Source organism: Hemitrygon akajei, chromosome 9 (assembly GCF_048418815.1).
Source record: "Hemitrygon akajei chromosome 9, sHemAka1.3, whole genome shotgun sequence".
Classification (NCBI taxonomy): domain Eukaryota; kingdom Metazoa; phylum Chordata; class Chondrichthyes; order Myliobatiformes; family Dasyatidae; genus Hemitrygon; species Hemitrygon akajei.
The window spans coordinates 86,502,538-86,525,760 of record NC_133132.1 but is presented as its reverse complement, the minus strand read 5'-3'; the positions used below and the strand labels follow the sequence as shown (position 1 = coordinate 86,525,760).

The following is a 23,223-nucleotide window of genomic DNA, read 5'->3' as shown; positions in this document are numbered from 1 at the left end:
TCCCACTTTTTCAGGTGCTCTTTACTTATTTTTTAATTTTTAATTATTTTTATTTTTATTTTTCAATTTTTATTTTAAAATTTTTAAAAAAGTTTTTGAGTGTATTTGTTAACATGCCAAATCTATTCAAACTCCAAATAAAGTATAGCTGCTGTCTTGCCTTCTTTATAACTACATCGATATGCTGAGACCAGGTTAGATCCTCAGAGATCTTGACACCCAGGAACTTGAAACTGCTTACTCTCTCCACTTCTGATCCCTTTATGAGGATTGGTATGTGTTCCTTCATCTTACCTTTCCTGAAGCCCACAATCAGCTCTTTCATCTTACTGACATTGAGTGCAAGGTTGTTGCTGTGGCACCACTCCACTAGTTGGCATATCTCAATCTGTACGCCCTCTCGTCACCACCTGAGATTCTACCAACAATGGTTGTATCGACAGCAAATTTATAGATGGTATTCCCAAATATTTTCTTAGCTCTTTTCTTAATTTTCTTGCTCTGGTTATCCATTTTATACTCCATTAGGCAGGTTATTATTATAGATTTTTTTTTCAGCACAAGCTGGTAAAATCTGAGGTATGAGGATAGCCAAGCACATATATTTCTCAATTGCTAGGAACTTTCAGACTATTCTAGTGGAGTTTAGTATTGTGGCTTTCTAGAGATTTACAATGCATAAATATTGCTGTGTAGGCTGAATCGCTTAATGCTATTCAGTAGTAACTTTGGGATGACACCAAAGATAAATATTATATCTTTGGTATCTTATTATATTATTCTTACTTTCTTTTTGTACTTGCAGAGTCTGTTGTGTTTTGCACACTGGTTGCATACCCACTTGTGATATTTCACTGATTCTATTATGGTTATTGGATTTATTGCCTATGCCTGCAAGAAAATTAATATCATGGATGGACGTGGTGACATATTTGTACTTTAATAATAAATTTACTTTGAGTTTTGTGTATATTGCCATCTATAAAGCCACTGTTGCACATGTCTTTTGTCATTTCAATTATTCCTCCCTTGAAGTTAATAACCAATGTTTCTATCATTGCATTGATATTTGTAATTATTAACTACTTATTAGTTAGAGATACACTGCAGAAAAGGCCCTTCTGGTCCAATAAGCTGCACCACCCAACAACTCGTCTAAGCACAGGACAATTTACAGTGACCAATTTATCTACTAACGAGTGAGTCTTTGGACTGTGGTAGAATGTGCTTAGGGTATACACATATTTATTATCTTCAGCATTTGATTATTGCTAGGTCAATAATTATATCAATAAGCAGAATTCTTTGATTAATAAAGGATTAATCGTGCTCGCTTCGGCAGCACATATACTAAAATTGGAACGATACAGAGAAGATTAGCATGGCCCCTGCGCAAGGATGACACGCAAATTCGTGAAGCGTTCCATATTTTTTAAAAAATAAAATAAAATAAAGGATTAATAATTGTAGCTTTTTTAGAGAAATGGATAGAAAGGGAAAAATATGTACAGTACTCTCTAAATTCTTACTAATTGTAGCCAAAAACGATAAATTTGATATGTAATATGTACATTGGACATGATTACAAAGATAGGCACTTGATTAATGAAAACATACAATTGGCTCATAGATTTATTTCCTTTACAGATATAACAAAGTTCTAATCAGACGTGAGTGAAATTTATCTTGGGCACCCAAAGAAAATGAGGAGACGGTAAATGGTTGTCCATTTTACACCCTGGCTTATTTTACTTCAAACAGAATCAAGCTGTTGATTAGTTATAGCTTTGCAAGCAGCTGTCAAGACAAATTTCTCTTTCAGTGAGTTCCAAACTTGTTTCACTAACAATTCAGTCAGTTCGAAACTCTATCATCAAAACATGCATAATAAGGTCCATATAATTTCTTGCACTATTCTATTTCATTGTTAGAATAACATGCACTTCTATTAAATGCACCATTAATCTCTGCAACAATTCAAATCAATATTTTTCATCAGTCAAGAATTATAGCACAAAACCAGCTTACAAAATAATGTTGTTCTGGTCTCATTCAACGTTTTGTACAAGACTGCACTGTCAGAATAACCCCACTCTTGTTTAGAAAATACAAGTTTAATATTATGGAGAATCTTTCTGATTTTGTTAGATACCCATGCGTTGTATAATCATTTTTATGAATTTTTAAAATTTTAAGTATGAATGGTTTTGTATTATTAAACAATGATGTTAAAGGAAGTAGTTAAATTTGTGTAATAAAATATTCTAGATTACCCTCAAATGATTATTTCAGGTATTGTACATCTGGAATTTATATGGTTATATTGCTACTTTCTTAGTTTCTGATGAAGTGTGATAGAAAAATGTAGAGTGTGTGGGCACCTTCTTCTTTGCTCTCAGGTTACAGAAACATTTCATCCAATTTACATCCAACAATGAACAAGTAGTTTAAACTAATGGAATAGGAAATCATCTTTGCTTGCCTGTGCTGATCATATGTAAGACTATCATTCACAGATTGCGCTCACACCTTTAAAATAGGACAATATTAGTTGATATCCATCACTGTCACCAAGAATTCTCTGCCTGAAATGATGGTGGAAGCAGTCTTCAAAAATGCATTGGGGAATGAAAAAGGTGGGTTGTTGAATTGGATTACTCTTAGAAAAAATGGTTTCTATGCTACAAAGGTCTATAATTTAATGAAAATGAAGGCACATCAAGGTCAAAAACAACATTCTGGAGTATATATCTCAGTCAAATTTCCTTCCAGTCATTTTAATGCTAGCCATTCACATGTCTGAGCAATTAGACTGATATTATTAAGCTCTTCAGTTCACGATTCAGTTCTCTTTGATCTTTTTTTCTTTTTCTCAACATCAGTCAATTTGTTTTATCAAGGCAACTTTATTTCTCATTGCCCTATTCAAGGAGAATCGATCTCATTGAACAAGTCAACAAGAAGTTGAATTAACTTACTTTAAGTCGACCTGGATTGGCAATTCTATTTCTCTCTCTGCAGTTGCTGCCTGAACCACTGTTTTCAGCACTTTCTGGGTTATACTTTAGGCTTTGACATTTGAGAGCCTTGATCACATTGTCATGGTTCCGGTTGGCTGTTCCCCTTTAACACTTCTTTCTCCCTGATCTTACCCCAATTTCAGTCAATTGCTGCTAGTTACCCAATAATCGTATGCCTGGCTTTCATCAGAGACTGGGAAATAAATACAAGGATGACTCTATCACAGGTTGCCAGTTCGATGGACAATTCTCATGTGATACTTCACTCCCTGTTCCGATTAGAACTGTTAGTTCTAAGTTCCGCTCTAGTTTCTAGAGAGTCCCTGTGGATCCCGTCTCCTTATCAAGATCCCTCTGGTTTCCTGCTCTACATTCAGATCTATGCCAGCCTCCCCAACTGAGTCGACATGCCAGTGTCCTGCACTTGGGTTCTCATCCGTTGCCCCTGTGTAACAGAACAAACTGGCCAGAATGAACCCAACTGACATGGACCCGGTGCAACAGGCCCTCGTTAGCCAGGGCTCCCTACTGGGCATACATGAGCAACTACTCAGAGAAGTCATGAAAGAACTTAGTGCCCAATCCAAGGATGTAAAGAAAGTCAGTGAGCAGGTTGACCAGGTATCCGCTTCCCCTTACTCCGTCCCTTCCAAGAACCCAGTCTGACCAAACCGCACAGTCTGGGATGGCTACGCCCCTGGGCTCAGCAACACAATCACCTCGAGAGCCTTGCGTACTCGAACCAGAACCCTACGCTGGGGATCTAGGGAAGTGCTGGGCTTTCTTATTGCAGTGCTCTCTGGTTTTTGAGCAACAGCCACGTATGTACAGCTTGGACAGATCAAAATTTGTGTACATCATGGGGCTGTTACCAGGGGATGCCTCATCATGGGCCACCGCGATCTGGGACAACCAGCCAGAGGTCTGTTCCTCCTTCTCCACCTTCGTCTCCGAAATGAGGAAGGTTTTTGAACAGCCCATTCGCGGGAAGGACGCCGCTAGGCGCCTTCTGACTCTCTGTCAGGGCTCGCGAAGCATAGCGAAATACTCCGTAGAGTTCCAGACATTAGCCACCGACTCTGGGTGGAAAGATGAAGCACTACAGGAAGTGTACTACAGGGGTCTCTCTGACAAGATAAAAGATGAATTAGTGGCCAGGGATGACGCAAACAGCCTGGACTCTTTGGTCTGTCTAGCCACCAGGTTAGATAACCGACTTCAAGAACGTCAGAGAGAAAAGACCGATCACCCCACTCCTTGGGTCATCCTACGGCCCACCTTACCATCTTCAGCCAGCCTTTCTTCCCTGTCTGCTCCTAGGGTAGCCCCTGCTCCAACTGTTCTGGTGAATCAGACGACACTCCCTTCAGTTCCCCAAGCCCGGATGCAGATCCAAGCTACTGAAACCTACAACCAACAGTCCCTGTCCTTGACTACCTTGATTGACTCCGGTGCTGAGGGGAATCTGTTGGATGAAGACATAGCTGCCCAGGTCGGAATTCCTCGGGAGCAGTTGACTACCCCTCTGGAAGCCTGGGCACTGGACAGAAGGCTTCTGGCTCAAGTCAATCACCATACTCCACCACTGTCTTTGATCCTCTCTGGGAATCATCAGGAGCAGATACAATTTAATCTAATCTCCTCTCCTCAAGCCCCGATAGTACTTGGATACCTCTGGTTATGCCTCCATAATCCTTGCATTGATTGGTCTACCAGGAGGATAGCCAGCTGGAGCCCGTTTTGCCACGCCACATGTCTGCAGTCGGCCCTATCCCCTCGGGAGGATACAGTGACCTCGCCCGTCTTTGAAACCCTCGACTTGTCCAGAGTTTCCACAGAATACCACGACCTGGGACAGGTATTCAGCAAGCAATGTGCTCTTTCCCTGCCTCCACACTGCCCGTATGACTGCGCTATCGACCTTCTCCCCAGGGCCTCGTTACCTAACAGTCGCCTGTATAAACTTGTCCCGGCCTGAGAAAGAAGCTATGAAGAAATATATTAGTGAGTCTCTCGCGGCGGGCATTATTCGACCCTCATCCTCCCCGGTGGGCGCTGGATTCTTCTTTGAAGAAGGATGACTCTCTCCATCCCTGTATCAACTACCGAGGCCTAAATCATATCACTATTAAGAACAGGTACCCACTGCCTCTTATAAGTTCGATGTTCGAGCCACTTCATGGAGCCACCATCTTCTTGAAGTTGGACCTCCGAAACGCCGACCATTTGGTCCGGATAAGGAAGGGGGATGAGTGGAAGACGGCTTTCAATACCACGTTAGGCCACTTCGAGGACTTAGTCATGCCTTTCAGCCTCACCAATGCCCCTGCAGTTTTTCAAGCTTTGATTAACGATGTACTAAGGGACTTCATTAACCGCTTTGTGTTTGTCTACCTGGATGACATCCTGATCTTTTCCAGCAGTCCCCAGCAACACGTGATCCATGTCCGTCAAGTCCTGCAGAGGCTGGGGGAGAATAACTTATTCGTAAAGGCGGAGAAATGTGAATTCCACGTCCCTTCGGTCAGCTGCCTAGGTTATATCATAGAGAGGGGACAGGTGAGAGCTGATCCCGAGAAGATCCAGACTGTGGTGGGGTGGCCCAAACCCACGGACCACAAGCAACTCCAACGGTTCCTGGGGTTTGAGAACTTCTATCACCGGTTCATCAGAAACTACAGTCAGGTGGCAGCTTCCCTTACCCAACTTACCTCACCTGCCACCCCTTTCCTTGGAACTCCGAGGCGGACTCAGCATTTGCCAAACTGAAGAGGCGTTTCACATCTGCCCCCGTTCTGATTCAACCGGACCCCTCCTGTCAGTTAATTGTGGAGGCTGACGCCTCTGATTCCGGAGTGGGAGCGGTTACTGTCCCAATGTTCGGGCCCGGATCAGAAACTACATCCCTGTGCCTTCTTCTCTCGCTGAACGAAACTACGACGTGGGGAACCGGCAGCTACTAGTGGTCAAACTGGCGTTGGAAGAGTGGAGGCATTGGTTGGAGGGGGTGGAACACCCATTTATCGTCTGGACAGACCACAAGAACCTTGAATATATCCAGACCGCCAAATGCCTGAATTCCCGCCTGGCCCGTTGGGCATTATTTTTTGGCTGGTTCAGGTTCTCCCTCACCTATCGTCCGGGGTTCAAGAACGGGAAGACCAATGCCCTCTCCCGCCAATACATTTCCGAGGAGCATCTTCCCAACCCCAAGACCATTCTTTCACCATCCTGTGTAGTGGCTGTCCTCACCTGGGAGATCGAGTCCAAAGTCAAAGAGGCCCAAAGAATGCAACCCGACCCAGGCACTGGACCTCCAAATCGCCTCTTTGTACCCGATGCTGTTCATTCACAGGTCCTACAGTGGGGGCACACTTCTCTCTTCGCCTGCCACCCCGGAGTCGATTGGACACTGACCCTCCTGAAGAGGTATTTCTGGTGGCCCTCCATGGACGCTGACACCCGTTCCTATGTTTCCACATGTTCCGTCTGCGCCCGTAGAAAAGCCTCCCATAGGCCACCTGCAGGATTACTCCCTCCCCTACCTGTACCTGGGTGTCCCTGGTCCCACATTGCTTTAGATTTCATCACCGGTCTACCCCCTTCCCACGGAAACACAACTGTCCTCACCGCGGTAGACTGATTCTCCAAGGCGATGCATTTTGTGGCCCTCCCTAAACTCCCATCCTTGCAGGAAACCGCAGATCTTCTAGTCCACCACGTCTTCTGCCTCCACGGAATCCCCGTGGACATCCTCTCCGATCGGGGTCCCCAGTTCGTCTCGCAGGTATGGAGAGCCTTCTGTCGAGACCTAGGAGCAACGGCCAGCCTGTCATCCGGCTTCCACCCCCAGATGAACGGGCAGACGGAACGGGTCAACCAAGGCCTGGAGGTGACGTTACATTGTGTTACAGCAAACCACCCATCAACCTGGAGCGACCATCTCCCGTGGGTTCAGTACGCCCACAACTCCCTGGTGAGCTCTGCCATTGGGAGGTCCCTGTTCGAGTGCTCCCTTGGGTACCAACCCCCGCTGTTCCCCGCTCAGGAAGAAGAGATCGCGGTACCATCAGTTCGGGACCATGTTGATTGGTGCCGGAAGGTTTGGGAGGAGACTCGCACGGCCCTACTCAGATCGACAAACCGAAATAAGAAAACGGCCGACCGACACCGGACTCCAGCACCAGAGTACCAACCCGGGCAGATGGTGTGGCTTTTCGCCAAGGACATCCCACTCAAATGCGAACCTAGGAAACTCACCCCCCCCACCCCCGGCTTCCTGGGACCATTCAAGGTCGAAAGGATTATCAACCCCACAGCGGTCGTCCTCACGCTGCCTAAGTCCATGTGTATTCACCCAACCTTTCATGTGTCCCAGATAAAACCGGTCTCTGTCAGCCCTTTGTGTCCCCCAGCTGAGACTCCTGCCCCTGTCCGGCTCATCGACAACCATCTGGCATACACCGTCTGATGACTGCTAGATGTGCGCCGTCGGGGCAGGGGCCTCCAATACCTGTGGACTCAGAGGGATATGGTCCTGAAGAACATTCCTGGGTCCTCCGCTCCTTTATCCTAAACCCTTCCCTCATCCAGGACTTCCATCGGGACCATCCAGTCAGGCCTGGAGGAACGCCGGGAGGCTCTCATTGAGGGGGGCGGGGTACTGTCATGGTTCCGGTTGGCCGTTCCCCTTTAACACTTCTTTCTCCCTGATTATGCCCTAATTTTAGTCAATTGCTGCTAGTTACCCAATAATCGTACACCTGGGTTTCATCGGAGACTGGGAAATAAATACGAGGACGATTCTATCACAGGTTGTCAGTTCGTTGGTCAATTCTCATATGATACTTCGTTTCCTGTTCCAATTAGAACCGTTAGTTCTAAGTTCTGCTCTAGTTTCTAGAGAGTCCCTGTGGATCCCGTCTCCTTGTCAAGATCCCTCTGGTTTCCTGCTCTACGTTCAGCTCTACGCCAGCTCCCCAATTGAGTTGACATGCCAGTGTCCCGCACTTGGGTTCTCCTCCATCGCCCTCGTGTAACACACATATTTTAAACTGTCTCATGAAAGATGTTGGAGTAGTACTTTGACAAATAGGGCATAGCTATCCCATTACTAAATTGTTAAATATTAATGCAATGTATGTCCAGAAACAAGGAAATGTGTCAAATTCAACACAATTTCAAAGCTCCAACATATTTTTAATAACTTCTGATCAGAAATGCAAATTTTGTTAAAAACTATTGTGAAGCAGAGATCTCAGTGCCATAGTGAAATTATGAGGGGTGATTGATAAGTTTGTGGCCTAATGTAGAAGGATTCAATTTTAGAAAACCTAGCGCATTTATTTTTCAACATAGTCCCATCCTACATTTACACACTTAATCCAGTGGTTGTGCAGCACTCAGATCTTGGACCTCCAGGAAGTGTCCACAACAGGGGTGACTGATAAGTTTGTGGCCTAAGGTAGAGGGAGATGAGTTATTAAGTTCAAACTCTCTGCATTATCAGTCAGAGTTGAACTGCATATGCATGTAACAAGAGTTGTATAACTCATCTCCTTCTACCCTTGGCCACGAACTTATCAATCACCCACCTGTTGACACTTTCTGGAGGTCCAAGATCCATATGCTCCACGACCGCTGGACTAAGTGTGTAAATGTAGGAGGGGACTATTTTGAAAAATAAATGTACTAGGTTTTCTAAACTTGACTCCTTCTACCTTAGGCCACGAACTTATGAATCACCCCTCATGTATCAGTTAATGCAAAGATTATACTGACGTTTTTCTAAGCTTTTCATATCACATCAGGATGTTGTCTAAATGCATATTTGATGGCCTGAATGGTGAATTGCGCTATTTTCCATCTTATTATAACTCATCTGCATATAATCCTGAGAACTCAGTGTCCAAGGGTTTTTAGTGACAGATAAAATCTCAGGAGATAGATCATTGAATGGATTATACTGATTCGAACTAATAAACAAAGTTAAAGAGCTTATTTGGATCAGACATGTGTATTTAACTATTTACTGTACAGTAAACGCACTTTATGTTACGTACATCTACAGAACAGTTCTTTATTATCTGTAATATTATTGAGTGAATATTATATTACATGCTGCTTGTGATATACAGTATGTACTGTGTTTTGCACCTTGGTCCTGAGGAACATTGTTTCAATTAGCTGTATACATGTGAATGGTTGAATGACAATAAGCTTGAACTTATGTTTGACTTTTCACTACTCGAAGTTTCTGTTTTGAAATGCTATTTATAACAAATTTCACTAACATCCTCAACCAGTTCAATGGGATTTCACTTTCAAATACAGAGCAATATCACAGTACTTTGGCCCATCATAACTGTGTCAACTCAACAAATCTCATCTGCCTCCACAAAGTCCCTATCCCTTTATTCACTGCCTGTTCCAGAGTCTGTCTAAATGTTTCTTTGATGCTATTATTGTATCTGCTTTCACCATTAGAAAGTGTTCCAGGCACCTACCAACCTCCATATAAACTACTTCCCTCCTAATTTCCTTTAAGCTGTCCTCCTCACCTTAAATTTAAGCTCTCTGGTATTTGACACTTTTATCATGAGAAAATGACTGACAATATACCCTATCTCTATCTCTCAATATGTACTTCTATCATATCAGTGTTGAGTCTCTAACATTCTTAGAAGATTGTCTAGTTTTTCAATTTGGCTAATGCTATCTAATTCAGGCAATATCCTGTCAAAAGCCTCTACATCTTTCCTGTAATAGGATGACCACAATAATCAAATGTGGCCTGACTTAAATTTCATGTAGCTGCAATACATGACTTGCCAGCTTTTATATTCAACATTCTGACCAATGAAAGAACGCAAATAAAGCCTTCTTCACCACCTTATTCACATGTTACTTTCAAAGAGCTCTGGACTTACGACTCAAGATCCCTCTGTACATCAATTCTCCTGCTATTTATTGTCTACTTTTTTCTTCATTTAACCTCTCAAAATGCACCCACTTCACATCTGTCTATCTGATAAATTAAACTTCATCTGGCATTTCTCCATCCAATTTCCAGCTGATTTATATCCACTTGCACAAGTTGACAACCTGTGTGTCAGGGTATACACTGATAAATGACTGAACTCAGGTGCGGAGGAATGACAGACTCCCACGTACAGTAGAGACAGAAATATAGATTTTATTCATAGGAAATTTTATTCCTAGAAATAATATCAGTCGGTCAACTGAGCAACACCACAAGGCGAAACAGTCTTGAAACACAAGGGCCCCGCCAATAAGGGCTAATTGGGAGTCTGCTTTAAATAATTACAGTACATGGAAAACCCGTGCCAGTCAAAATAAACTTGGCAAGATTAAGCAGAAAGTACAAGGACTTAATGACTCTAGATAAGAAAAGAATTAACAAATACTTGTGCACAGACCCACAGGTCTCATGACAGCACCTTCCCCCCCCCCCCCCCCCACCCCAAGGCCAGCACCTGACAGCCCAGGGAGCCCTGGAGATCTCAAAGCAGGACTGGTCAACTCAAAAACATTGCTTATAACTTGTGAACAGAGAATCAAACTCAGGAACATGGGATAATCCTCAGAAACCTGGAGGGCCATGGGAGACTCAGGAAAACTCGACAACCTTGAACATAGACTAATGAAGCTTGGAATGTGGACTTGGAACATGGACTTGAGAAACTTGGAAGGTAGCCTTGGGGAAACTTGAACGTAGTCTCAAGACAAGCTCTGAGAATGGAAGGCATACTCACTTACAGCCGACTGATGTTCAAGCCTCTGTTGAACTTCCGCTGGGTCCATTTACGGTGGGGTCCTACTGTCATGGTGAGCACTGACAAACAATTGAACCCAGGTGCAGAGGACCAACAGACTCCCATGCAGAGACAGGAACAAAAGTTTATTTGTAAGAATTCCAACTGAACATCGGTGGCTCGGCTGAGCGACACTGTGAGATGAAACTTTCTCGAAACACAAGGACCCTGCAATGAGCACTAATCAGGAGTCTGTTATTAATAATCACTATGCAAAAAAATCCGTGCCAGTCAAAATAAGCTTGAGAAAGTTAAACAGAAAACACAAGGGCTTAACGACTCGAGATAAGACAACAATGAACAAATCCAGGTGCACAGGCCAGCAAGGCTCAAGACATTATGTTATTATCTGCAATTCCGTCAAAATTTGTGTTGTCTGTAAACTTACTGATCAGACCTATATTTTCATCCAAATATTTTATATACATAATACGTGTATATAATACCTTGGGATTCTCCATAATACTACTTGTCAATAACTTCATGGTTCTTTTTAACCCTCTAAATTCTATGCTTAAGCTTTCTTGCTTCCTTCATATTCCTCATGATTTCACCTTCCTAAATCTCACATATGTTTCCCTTTTCTTTATGATTAAACCTACAATATCTCTTGTTACCCAGTGTTCCTGGAACTTGGCATCCTTCTCTCTCAATCTCTTAGCGAGGGAGGTACTGTCATGACTGGGAATCTACTTTTCAATTTTTATACCAATGATACTGTTGTAATTAGCTTTCCCCCAAATTAGTCTTTTACTTAAGGACCACTCTTATCCTTACACTTACAGCGTTATCATCACTGTTCCCAAAATGCTCCCTGAATGAAACTTTGATCACCTGGCCTGGGGACTCTCCCCAGTCTCGTACTGTCTCTTCCCTGGCTGGAATATTTACATATTGATTTAAGAAACCCTCTGCATGCACCTAACAAATCCTGCTCTGTTTGAACTCCTGACTCTGAGGGAGTCCCGGTCAATACTGCAGAAGTTATTATCACCAACTCTGTACATCTTTTCATGATTTGTTTGCATATCTTTGTCTGTCTCCTATAGGCATTTGGGAATCTTAAAGTAAAACCCCGTCATAGTAATTGCACCATTTTTACTTCTGAGCTCTATATATGTTGCCCTTTATTATTGAACCTGCCAGTATGTTGTCTCAACCAGTGAGCAATACTACTACCCATTTTACATCATCCCCTATTGCGTCTGAAACAATTAAGCCCAGGAACTTTGAGCTGCAGTCCTGCCCTTCTCTCAACCAGGTCTCTATAATGGCTACCATATTTGTGTTTGACCAGCCTCTCTCTCTTGCTTTCGCTCGTTGCCCCCACAGGAAGTGCCTGTGTTTGACTGGCCTCTCCCTCCCGCTCACTCGATGCTGTTGGAAGATGGTGCAGAGTCTTGGGTCTCGGCAAGGTTTAATTGACACGGTTTATGGATTGTACTCTGCAGTTCATGTTATATGTTTTTCTGGTTTTGGTTACTCCTTTTATATTGTTTCTTTCTGCGATTTTGATTGGGGCGGACTAGTTCTGCGGACAGTAGCCAACGAACGCTACAGCACTAAATTGAACTAAACTAGTCATTCCTAGACAGTTCGCAAACATGATAAAATCTGCAGATACTGGAAATCTGGGCAACACACACAAAATGCTGGAGGAACTCAGCAGGCCGGGCAGCATCTATAGAAAGAAGTACAGTCGACGTTTCGGGCCAAAACCCTTCGGCAGGACTGGAGAAAAGAGCTGAGGAGTATATTTGAAAGGTGGGGCAGGGAAGAGAGAAATGCCAGGCGATAAGTAAAACTTGGAGGGGGAGGGATGAAGCAAAGAGTTAGGAAGTTAATTGGTGAAAGAGAGAGAATGCCATGGAAGAAAGAAGAAAGGGGGGAGGAGCACCAGAGGGAGTCAATGGGCGGGGAAGGAGATAACATGACAGAGGAACAAAGGGATGGGAAATGGCGAAGGCAGGGGTGGAGGCATTACTGGAAGTTTGAGTAATTGATGTTTCTGCTATTAGGTTGGAGGCTGCTCAAATGGAATATGAAGTGTTGTTCCTTCAGCCTAAGTGTTGCCTTATCCCAGCAGGCCATGGATGACAATGACTTTGTGATTTGATGTTTTATATCCTGTGTTTCTCACTTGTTTTGTCCAGATTTTTGCTGATTTGCTGATTTGTGTGTTTTTTTTTTGTTTGTTGGTTGTTGGATGTTTTCTTTGAACAGGTCCATGGTTTTCTTTATTTCAGAGCTGTCTGTGGGAAAACGACTCTCATGGTTGTATACTGCATACATTTGATGATAAATGTAATTCAAATCATTGAATTTTTGAATTCTATTTCTTTATGTTAACCAAAAATCCAAGTTCATCCGCCCTCTCAACAGTACTTGCAATAAATATACTTCAGAACATCAGTCCCAGCCTTTTCTTCCTGTTGGACTTATCTGATCTAACCTCAAGCTTCTTCTCAGTCCCTCCACTTGTTGACCAACTGCACTGGTGTACATCACCATCTCTGGCTATCACCTCCAGCTCCACAGCCTGTTGAACTTTATCATATGCATGTTGCTGATGTAGGTGAAGAATGAGTGAGGTTATTTGATGCAGTCACCACCTTATGAAATCAGCAGCCTGAACTAGAAAATATTGGTTGCCCGTGTATCTCATTCTGGTGATGATTTGATCCTTCAGCTGGTAAATGTGGTCTGCAACAAATAGTAAGCTATGAAACAATAAAGTGTGGTTTCAACAAACACACTTTAACTCTATCACACAGTGCCTGAAAAGCATATTGAATATTAACTTGAGCAGCTGTCAACTTTGCTTTTATCATCTGGAGTGTCTCAGTCCTTTACCGCATGCTGTATAAACCAATATTGCCGCTACATCCACAGGAGCTCTCAATAGCACTGCAGAACAAAACCAGATGGATCTCCTAAATAATCCATGAGATATATTGACAGGTGTGTCTGCCTCTGCAAAAAAAAAAAAATCCTATTTCTCTTGAAGTCTTCCAGGGCAACCTTCAATAGAGAGATTGTGCAGTGCTGTGTTCAGGGAGAGCAGATGTTCACTTAGCTTGCAGCTTTGCATATTCCTCAGAAGCGTCTGAATGAGAGTTTATTGTAACCAGCATTGAACCTCGCTATTGTCTCCTGCAATCAACAATGCACTTTGCATCCTTTGGGTAGGAGACTATTGTACACTGAACACTGTGACTTCCTCATTATCAAACAAGGCATCTCAGAGTGGCTGTTATCTTCAACATTTTCCACTCAAGCTGTAGTCTTTATAATTTAAAAACATTTTTGTGAGCATTTAAATGTATTCAGATTCTATCCCTTTATGTATCCTTGAAGGCAGCTCTCTGCTGAACATTGTCAGCTCCTTAGTAGAGATTGTTAAGAGCACCAAATTTCTTGGTGTTCACCTGGTCGAGAATCTCACCTGGTCCCTCAACACCAGCTCCATAGCCAAGAAAGCCCAGCAGCGTCTCTACTTTCTGCGAAGACTGAGGAAAGTCCATCTCCCGCCTCCCATCCTCATCACATTCTACAGAGGTTGTATTAAGAGTACCCTGAGCGGCTGCATCACTGCCTGGTTTGGAAATTGCACCATCTTGGATTGCAAGACCCTGCAGCGGATAGTGAGATCAGCTGAGAAGATCATCGAGGCCTCTCTTCCCGCCATTACAAACATTTACACTACATACTGCATCCGCAAAGCAAACAGCATTATGAAGGTCCCAATGCACCCCTCATACAAACCCTTCTCTCTCCTGCCATCTGGGAAAAGGCACTGAAGCATTCGGGCACTCACGACCAGACTATGTAACAGTTTCTTCCCCCAAGTCATCAGACTCCTCAATACTCAAGAGTCTGGACTGACACCAACCTACTCTCCTCTACTGTGCCTATTGTATTGTTTATTATTTATTGTAACGTCTGCACTGTGTTGTGTACTTTATGCAGTCCTGGATAGGTCTGTAGTCTAGTGTAGTTTTTTCTGTGTTGTTTTTACGTAGTTCAGTGTAGTTTTTGTATTGTTTCATGTAGCACCATGGTCCTGAAAAACATTGTCTTGTTTTTACTGTGTACTGTACCAATAGTTATGGTTGAAATGACAATAAAACTTGACTTGACTTCAACCTCTGAATTTTTACTTCTCCGTCTCACTGAAACACCCTCACCTTATTTGATCAAAGCCCAGACCACAGAGATTCAGCAAAGATGCAGTGATGCTAATATTTAATTGGCTGTGAATTCACCTCTTCTATTATCAAAGAGTTAAAAACTAAATGTGACCATATTTTCATGTTCTTTATGGTTGAACTGCATGAGACTATCTGCTACAGCCTTTAAATTGACCTTGTTTTTATGTGATATAATTAACGCCATTGCTATGTCGTGGTCTTGTAAATATGTCTGCCATTCAACAGACCACTGTTACTTTTGAATATGGTGACATGTATATCCACCTCTGAGACACAAAAGATTCTGCAGATGCTGGAAATCTTGAGCAATACATAAAGTACTGGCGGATCTCTATAGGTCATACTGCATCTACGGAGGGAAAAATCAGTCAATATTATGAGGAGAAACCCTTATACTCTTACTCCTTACTCACCTTCTTGATCTGGCTTCTGCCCCTTTCCTATCCAGTCCTGATGAAGGGTCTTGATTTGAAACATGTTCAACTCAGAAAAAAATAATCTGCATCAGCTTTTTTTTACAAACTAGGTACCATTCAGATATTCTGTTGGAATCCTCTGTTGATGCAGATACTTCACTACAAAAGGAAATTATTTTTAATTTATGTTTTACCTTATTACACGAGGTACTCATTAAATTGGCCACAGAGTGTATAATTCCTACAGTACATTGTCAAATATAATAAATTATTCTGCAATTGACCAAGTTAGGCAAAACAGCTTACTAAAATTGTTTAATCGACACCAATACCGGCAACCAATACTCCTTGCTAGAGCGGCAACAAATGTGAAAACATTTTGCATGTCATTATAACCTTTTGCATCTCTCTTTTGTTCTAGAAGAAACACTTGCCATTCTAACACTTTTTATGACTTCACGATGTCCTGAAATGCTTTGTGCTCATTTAAGAACTTCTGAAGGGGCTGCCAGTTTGTCCATTCCGTATCAAGTTCCTAAAAGCGGGAATGACTAGATAATTGGTTTTAAAGATGTTATTTTAGGAATGAAATTATACTAGACCATCAGGTATGGATGGCGCGGTAGCATAGTGGTTAGCACAGTACTTTACATGCCAGCTGTAAGTCTGGGGTTTGATTCTCGCCACTGCCTGAAGGAGTTTGTCCTTTCTCCCCATCATTGCATGGGATTCCTTGGATGGTCCAGTATTCTCCCTCATTCCAAAGATGTATGGCTAAGATTAGTGAGTTGTGTTGACGCCAGAAGTGTTGTGACACTTGTGGGCTGCCGAGCATAATCCTTGCTGATTTGATTTGACGCACATGATATATTTCACTGCATGTTTCGATGTACATGTGATAAAGAAAGCTAATCTTAAATCTTAACTCCTCTACTTCTAAATCACACCAGGGGATTTGTTTTATCAACATAAGAAGATAAAGGTGGATTTCGGTACAATGTATTATATAAAAGGCAGGCCTTCCAGAACTGCTAAGCCACCTAATTACTGCTTGAGAGTTAGCCTAGGTTATGAGTGAATGTTTGAATCACTCCACCTGGCTCCACCTACCAATCATCTCCCTTCTTATCTGGTTCTAGCTATCACCTGCCAGCCCCAGCTCAACCCTTCCTCTCGTCTTGTTGAACTGGTTATCTCCCTTCTACACTGACACAGGGTCTTGATCAGAGTTGCCTCACAGATGTTGCTCAACCTGCTGAGTTCCTCCACCAGTTTGCTTTTAGATCATGGTCAGTGTTAATCTGACCACCTGTGAATTCACCGAACTTTAACACAATAAAGTGCACTCTTCTGATTGACACAAGCTTCACTGTTTGTAGGAGTGCTAATATTTCTTTAACCAAATAAAACAAAAATACGATAGTCTCTGAAGAGGTTATTATTTCACTTTAAATGCAGCAGACTGATGTAAAATCATTTCCATCAGTTTGGCATCTGGGGAAGTAAATTGAATCAGACTGAAAAGTGCTCATGTACTCCACTGGAACTCCTGAGTGCTTTGAAAGCATACTACAGAGCAAAAGGGGAAAACATTCCTTTGTTGACATCAGAAAGATTGACAACTGAAGCTAGAATGCACAAAATCATTAAGCTGCACGACATCTGAGATCCAGTTTATCCATTGGGGTTAAAGCCAATCATCATCAGTTAGACCATTTATTTGTGGATGTACTTCTATTTGTTTATCACAGTCTGTAATAGACACACAGTGGCCACTTTATTAGGTACATCCTATACTTCATAAAGTGGCCACTGAGTGAATGTTAGACCATAAGACCATAAGACATAGGAGCAGAATTAGACCATCTGGCCCATCAAGTCTGCTCCGCCATTCAATCATGGCTGATCCTTTTTTATCCCCTCCTCAGCCCCAGTTTCCGGCCTTCTCCCTGTAACCTTTGATGCTGTGTCCAGTCAAGAACCTATCAATCTCTGCCTTAAATACACCCAATGACCTGGCCTCCACAGCTGCATGTGGCAACAAACTCCACAAATTCACCACCCTTTGGCTAAAGAAATGTCTCCGCATCTCTGTTTTGAAAGGGTGTCCCTCTATCCTGAGGCTGTGCCCCATTGTCCTAGACTCTCCCACTATGGAAACATTATTTCCACATCTACTCTGTCTAGGCCTTTCAACATTCAAAAGGTTTCAATGAGATTCCCCCCTTATCCTGCTGAATTCCAGTGAGTACAGACCCAGAGCCATTAAATGTTCCTTGTATGATAACCCTTTTTTCCTGGAATCATCCTTGTGAACCTCCTCAGGACCTTCTCCAATGCCCCCACATGTTTTCAAAGATGAGGGGCCCAAAACTGTTCACAATACTCAAGGTGAGGCCTCACCAGTGCCTTATAAAGCCTCAGCATCAGATCCCTGCTCTTTATTTCTAGACCTCTTGAAATGAATGCTAATATTGTATTTGTTTTCCTCACCACTGACTCAACCTGCAAGTTAACCTTGAGGGTGTTCTGCATAAGGACCCCCAAGTCCCTCTGCATCTCAGATTCCTGGATTTCCTCCTGTTTAGAAAATAGTTTACACATTTACTTCTACTACTAAAGTGCATGACCATGCATGTTCGCGGTCTTCTGCTGCTATAGCTCATCTACTTCAAGGTTTGATATGTTCTGTGTTCAGAGATGATCTTCTGCATACCAATACTTTAACACATGGTTATTTGAGTTACTGTTGCCTTCCTCTCAGTTTGAAGCACACTTGCCATCCCCTCTGACCTTTCTCATTAACAAGGTATTTTTGCCCACAGAACTGCCACTCACTGGATCTTTTTTCACTTCTTCGCACCACTCTCTGCAAACTCTAGAGCAATAGTTCCCAAACCTTTTTGGGTTACCACCCCTTGGCTCCCAGACTACATCCCCACAGACCCCTCTCCCGTTCTGGTCATTACATAAAAAGTATAAAGAATTCTGAGTTATGATGTACAATGAAAGAAAATAGGAACTGCAAACTCAAAGCAGTGACAATTAATTGCAAAAAAAACTCAAATCTACTTAAAGCTACAACTATCATTATTTCTTGATTTAATGATAGTGAAAACAATTTCCTCATTTAGAGCATACAATCAGAGTTCAACTATTCGCTACTTCATTGCTTTCTCATATTTCAATAAGATGGATGAGTTTGGTGGGGTGTATCAGCCTCTCAACTTCAGGCTAAATGTCATTCAGATAGTCTCAGATCCTCACGCTCAGTAACTTTCAGTCTGTTTTATTGATTTGAAACAAGTTGGGAGACAACACTGAAACTGCAGTCCATTAAATATGATGTTGGAATGGTAATAAAGAACATCTTTACTTTTTTGCATAGTGCAGGATAGCGTTCAGAAATTTCTTTTGAACCTTGACTTCAGTTCAAAGTTATTTTGTAGTGAGGATCAGTGGAGTTGAATAAACAGTTCCGGGGCAAGAAAAAAAGGTGAGAAGTCAGAGCAAGTCTTGCTCTGATATCTTGTCTTTTTTTTCAGTCCTGGTGAAGGGTCTTCGCCTGATATATTGACTGTTTATTTAATTTCCATAGATGCTGCCTGACCTGCTGATTTCCTCCAGCATTTTGTGTGTTTTGCCTTGGATGTCCAGCATCAGCAGATTTTCTTGAGTTTGCGATTTTATACAGAGATTAGTTCTTCTTCCATCAATTCCTCATTACAAGTGTTTAGGACTAGATTTATTAACTCTCTGGAATATAGAACAAAAGAGGACCCTGAAATCTCTCTGACATGTTTTTATGCAATTCACCCAGGTGTGCACAGTATACTTGAAGATTGCATTCTGGTGTTCTTTCTTCTCTCCCAACTCAGAAACGCTCAGAGATTGGAAGAAGTTGAGGTGGGCAATATTGCATTTAATAGGGTTAACTTGGTCAGAAATGTAGTGATGACTGATTTGAATTTGATAAGATTCACATAAATTGTTTGCAATTGCAACTTTACAAATAATTCTGACAAATAAGTAAATATTCTTTAGTTGATTACTGAATGAAGCATTCGAATCTTCAAAGAACTTTATCACAGTTTCAAAAAGAGCATAAAAGCACCTCAGCAGTTTCCTTTTGTGAGTCAACTGACTTCTGTGTGCAACAGCTTGTGTTAAAACTGCTCATAATTCTCAATGCAAAGTTTTCGATGTAGTTGCGAATTGAGAGCATGGGACTTGATTGACTTTTTATGCTGCTTTGATAACATTATTTAATGACTTGTGCAGCTAATCACTTAGGATTTTTGTGACAGATGCTAACTGTGAATTACACAATGAATGGTAAATATGTTAGGAACAGCTTTTTTCAAGAAACTGATAACCCCACGGAGGCACACTGTCATTGATGGTGTCCCATCAATTGCACAAGCAAGAATGTTGGCAAGTAGAATGTTCTTCTCTTTAAAATATTTCTCAGGAACCCAAAATATTGACTCCTCCTTCATATATGTTTCTAGTCCCCTCACAAATAACAACTTTTGAAATATGCTTCCATCTTTCATGAAGCAAATATAACCAAGAAGCAAAGAATTGTTGTGTGGCAAAGTTGACTCATCCAACAGCAAATTCTGTTGTCTTCAGTATGTTGCACACTGTGTGTTCCACATTTTCAGACTTTTCATCTATTTATCTTTGAATAGTGTTGTTGCTGAGAGGAATCATTTTAGTTATTTGGTCTGGTGACTTATACAAAATCATACTCAGATCCCTCCTTACTGCTGGCAGAATCAGTTCTCCTCCGATTGTATGGGGCTTTCCAGAATTAGCAATGAGCAATGAAATGTTGTATGAAGCATGTAAACCATTACTGTTCTGTTATGAAATGTTGGCAAAAATATTTCTGAAGTGTTTTCAATTTCTGAAAGTTGTCATGAAGTGACAGAAAATAAGCTAAGTTTTTTGCTTTGTTGGGGTGTTTTTGGGGTTAGCACATATAGCAAATAACTTCAATACTAACTTCAGCCAGTAACCTTCAGATCTGAATATGGACTGTAGATTAAATTTAGAAAGCAGCTCTGAACAGTGGGTTCCTAAGAGACATGAACCACAGTTAAGTGGAAAAGCAGACAATGCTGATTTAAATTCATTTGGTTGTCTGTAGTGTGGGTGCAAAGAAGGAGTTATGAAAGCTGTGTGTAGCTCAAAGGAAGCATTGTGGATGCATTATAAATATGGAATTGTCCTTTGATCTTTAGCAAATAAAATTTCATGTAGTGTTGGGTCAAGCAGGCCTCTTTCTATGAAATGGCCTCAATATGGTGTCTGCTGTGTCTCATTTTGTTGAATGAAGAGACTACTTAATATCTACCAGCTACTCCTCTCTGGTAACTTTGTTCACATGACAACGTGCTTTATCAGAGTGCATTCTCTTAGGAGGGGAATGGAAACTGGAGCAATAGTAAGGGGCAGTTGGTGTACAAATAGATGCAGGGTTTAGTTTGACTGTGAGGAAGGACAGGAAGATGACAGGGCAAAATTGTCATCAGTGGGATGAGTTGAAGTGTAACATGAGGGCAAAATCAAAAATGGTGATGAATACGGGACTAATTGTGTTATATTTGAATGCACATAGCATAAGGAATAAGGTAGATAATCATATGCTGCAGTTAGAGATTGGCAGGTATGATGTAAAGGACGTTACAGAGTCATGGCTCAAGATCATAGTTGGGAGCTTAACATCCAGGATCTACATTATATTGAAAGGACAGGCAAGTAGGCAGAAAGGGTGGGGTGGCTCTGTTGTTAAAAAATTAAATCAGATCCTGAGAAGAAGCTGACATATGATCGAAAGTTAGACAATATGCTGCACATGAGGCTTCTAAAAAAAATTAAGAGCCAATGGTATTACAGGAAAGCTATTACCATGGATAGAAGATTGGCTGACTGGCAGGAGGTGAAGACTGAGCATAAAGGGGGTCCTTACTGTTTGGCTGTGTTGGCGCATGGCCAAGTGGTTAAGGAGTTCGTCTAGTTATCTGAAGGTCGCTAGATCAAGCCTTGGCTGAGGCTTGCATATGTGTCCTTGAGCAAGGCACTTAACCACACATTGCTCTGCGATGACACCGGTGCCAAGCTGTATGGGTCCTAATGCCCTTCCCTTGGACAACATTGGTGGTGTGGAGAGGGGAGACTTGCAGCTTGGACAACTGCCGGTCTTCCATAAAAAAAAACCTTGCCCAGGCTTGTGCGTTGGAAACTTTCCAAGGTGCAAATCCATGGTCTATTGAGACTAACGGAGGCCTACACACACTGTTTGGCTGCTGGTGACTAGTGGTGTTTCACAGGGGCTGGTGTTTGGCTGCTTCTTTTGACATTATATGTGAATGGTTTGGATGAAGGAATTGTTGGCTTTGTGGCAAGTTTGTAGATGACACAAAGACAGGTGGAGGGGCAGGTAGTGATGAGGCATCAGGGAGTCTGCAGAAGGACATTGCCAGTTTGGGAGAATGGGCAAAGAAGTGGCAGATAGAATATAATGTAGGGAACTGTATTGTGATGCACTTTGGTAAAAGGAATGAAGTCATCAACTATTTTCTAAATGGTGAGAAAATTCAAAAGTCAGAGGTGCAAAGGGGCTTGCAAGTCCTTGTTCAGGATTCCCGAAAGGTTAACTTGTAGGTTGAGTAGGTGGTAAAGAAGGCAAATGCAACCTTAGCATTCATTTCGAGAGGACTAGAATATAAAAAACAAGATTGTGATGCTGAGACAAGAATGAATTCTTTTAACCAGAAGGTGGTGAATCTGTGAAATTCCTTGCCATGCATTTGAAGGCCAAGTCACAGAGTATATTTAAACAGAGGTTGATAGGTTCTTGGTTAGTCAGGGCATCAAAGATTACAGGGAAAAGGCAAGAGAATAAGGTTGAGAGGGAAAATAAATCAGCCATGATGTAATGGTGGAGCATATTCGATAAGCCAAGTGGCCTACTTCTGCTCCTGTGCCTTCTGGCTGTATGGTCTTAAGATGTGGAGTCCTTGCAGGTAGAGTTAAGAAACTGCAAGGGTAAAAAAAAAACACAGCTGCAAGTTGTACAATACATAAGCTTCTGAAGAGTAGTCAGAATATAGGATACAAATTGGAACAGGAGATTTAAAAAGGCATATAAAAAGGGCAATATTGCAATAGTGATGGGGGTTTCAATAAGCAGGGAGATTGGGAAAATCAGATTGATGCTACATTCAAGAGAAAAAAGTTGTGGAATGCCTATGATCTAGATGGCTTTTTAAGGAAGATTTTGGTTCAATCCACTGGGGGAAAGGCAATTTTGGATTGGGTGTTAAGGTCAATTTATACTTCTGTGTCGAATCTACACTGTAGGTACCATGTACCCTACGCCGTAGGGTGACATGCACCTCCCCGAAAAAGTAACTCATGCATCGCGGCGATGCAGCCCACAACAACTGTGATTGGTCCGCTTGGTAGCATCACTTTTCTTCTTACGCATTTCCGGTTGCTTCTTCTCCGCCATGTCTGTACACCGATGCGAAATAGATGAACCAAATCGTCAAATCTACCTGCCGACATGCGGAAATGTTTGAAATCCATTTCCTCATCCATGTCTCTCAGAAAGAAACTCAGCACAGTGGCATAGGAACCCCACTGCCAACCAGCGTTTTGGCGCACACCAGTGCATGCTTGCTATGATGTAGAGCCTATGCAGAAGTATAACTCAGACCTACGGCGTAGC

The 23,223-nt window shown here is 42.2% G+C and overlaps 1 non-coding gene across 1 annotated transcript; it reads left to right on the top strand.

Annotated features, from left to right (window-relative positions):
* The first annotated feature begins 1,326 nt into the window (after positions 1-1,326).
* Positions 1,327-1,433, top strand: LOC140733827 (U6 spliceosomal RNA). Its single transcript, XR_012100382.1, has one exon. It is a non-coding gene; the product is annotated as a U6 spliceosomal RNA (small nuclear RNA).
* Positions 1,434-23,223: the final 21,790 nt, after the last annotated feature.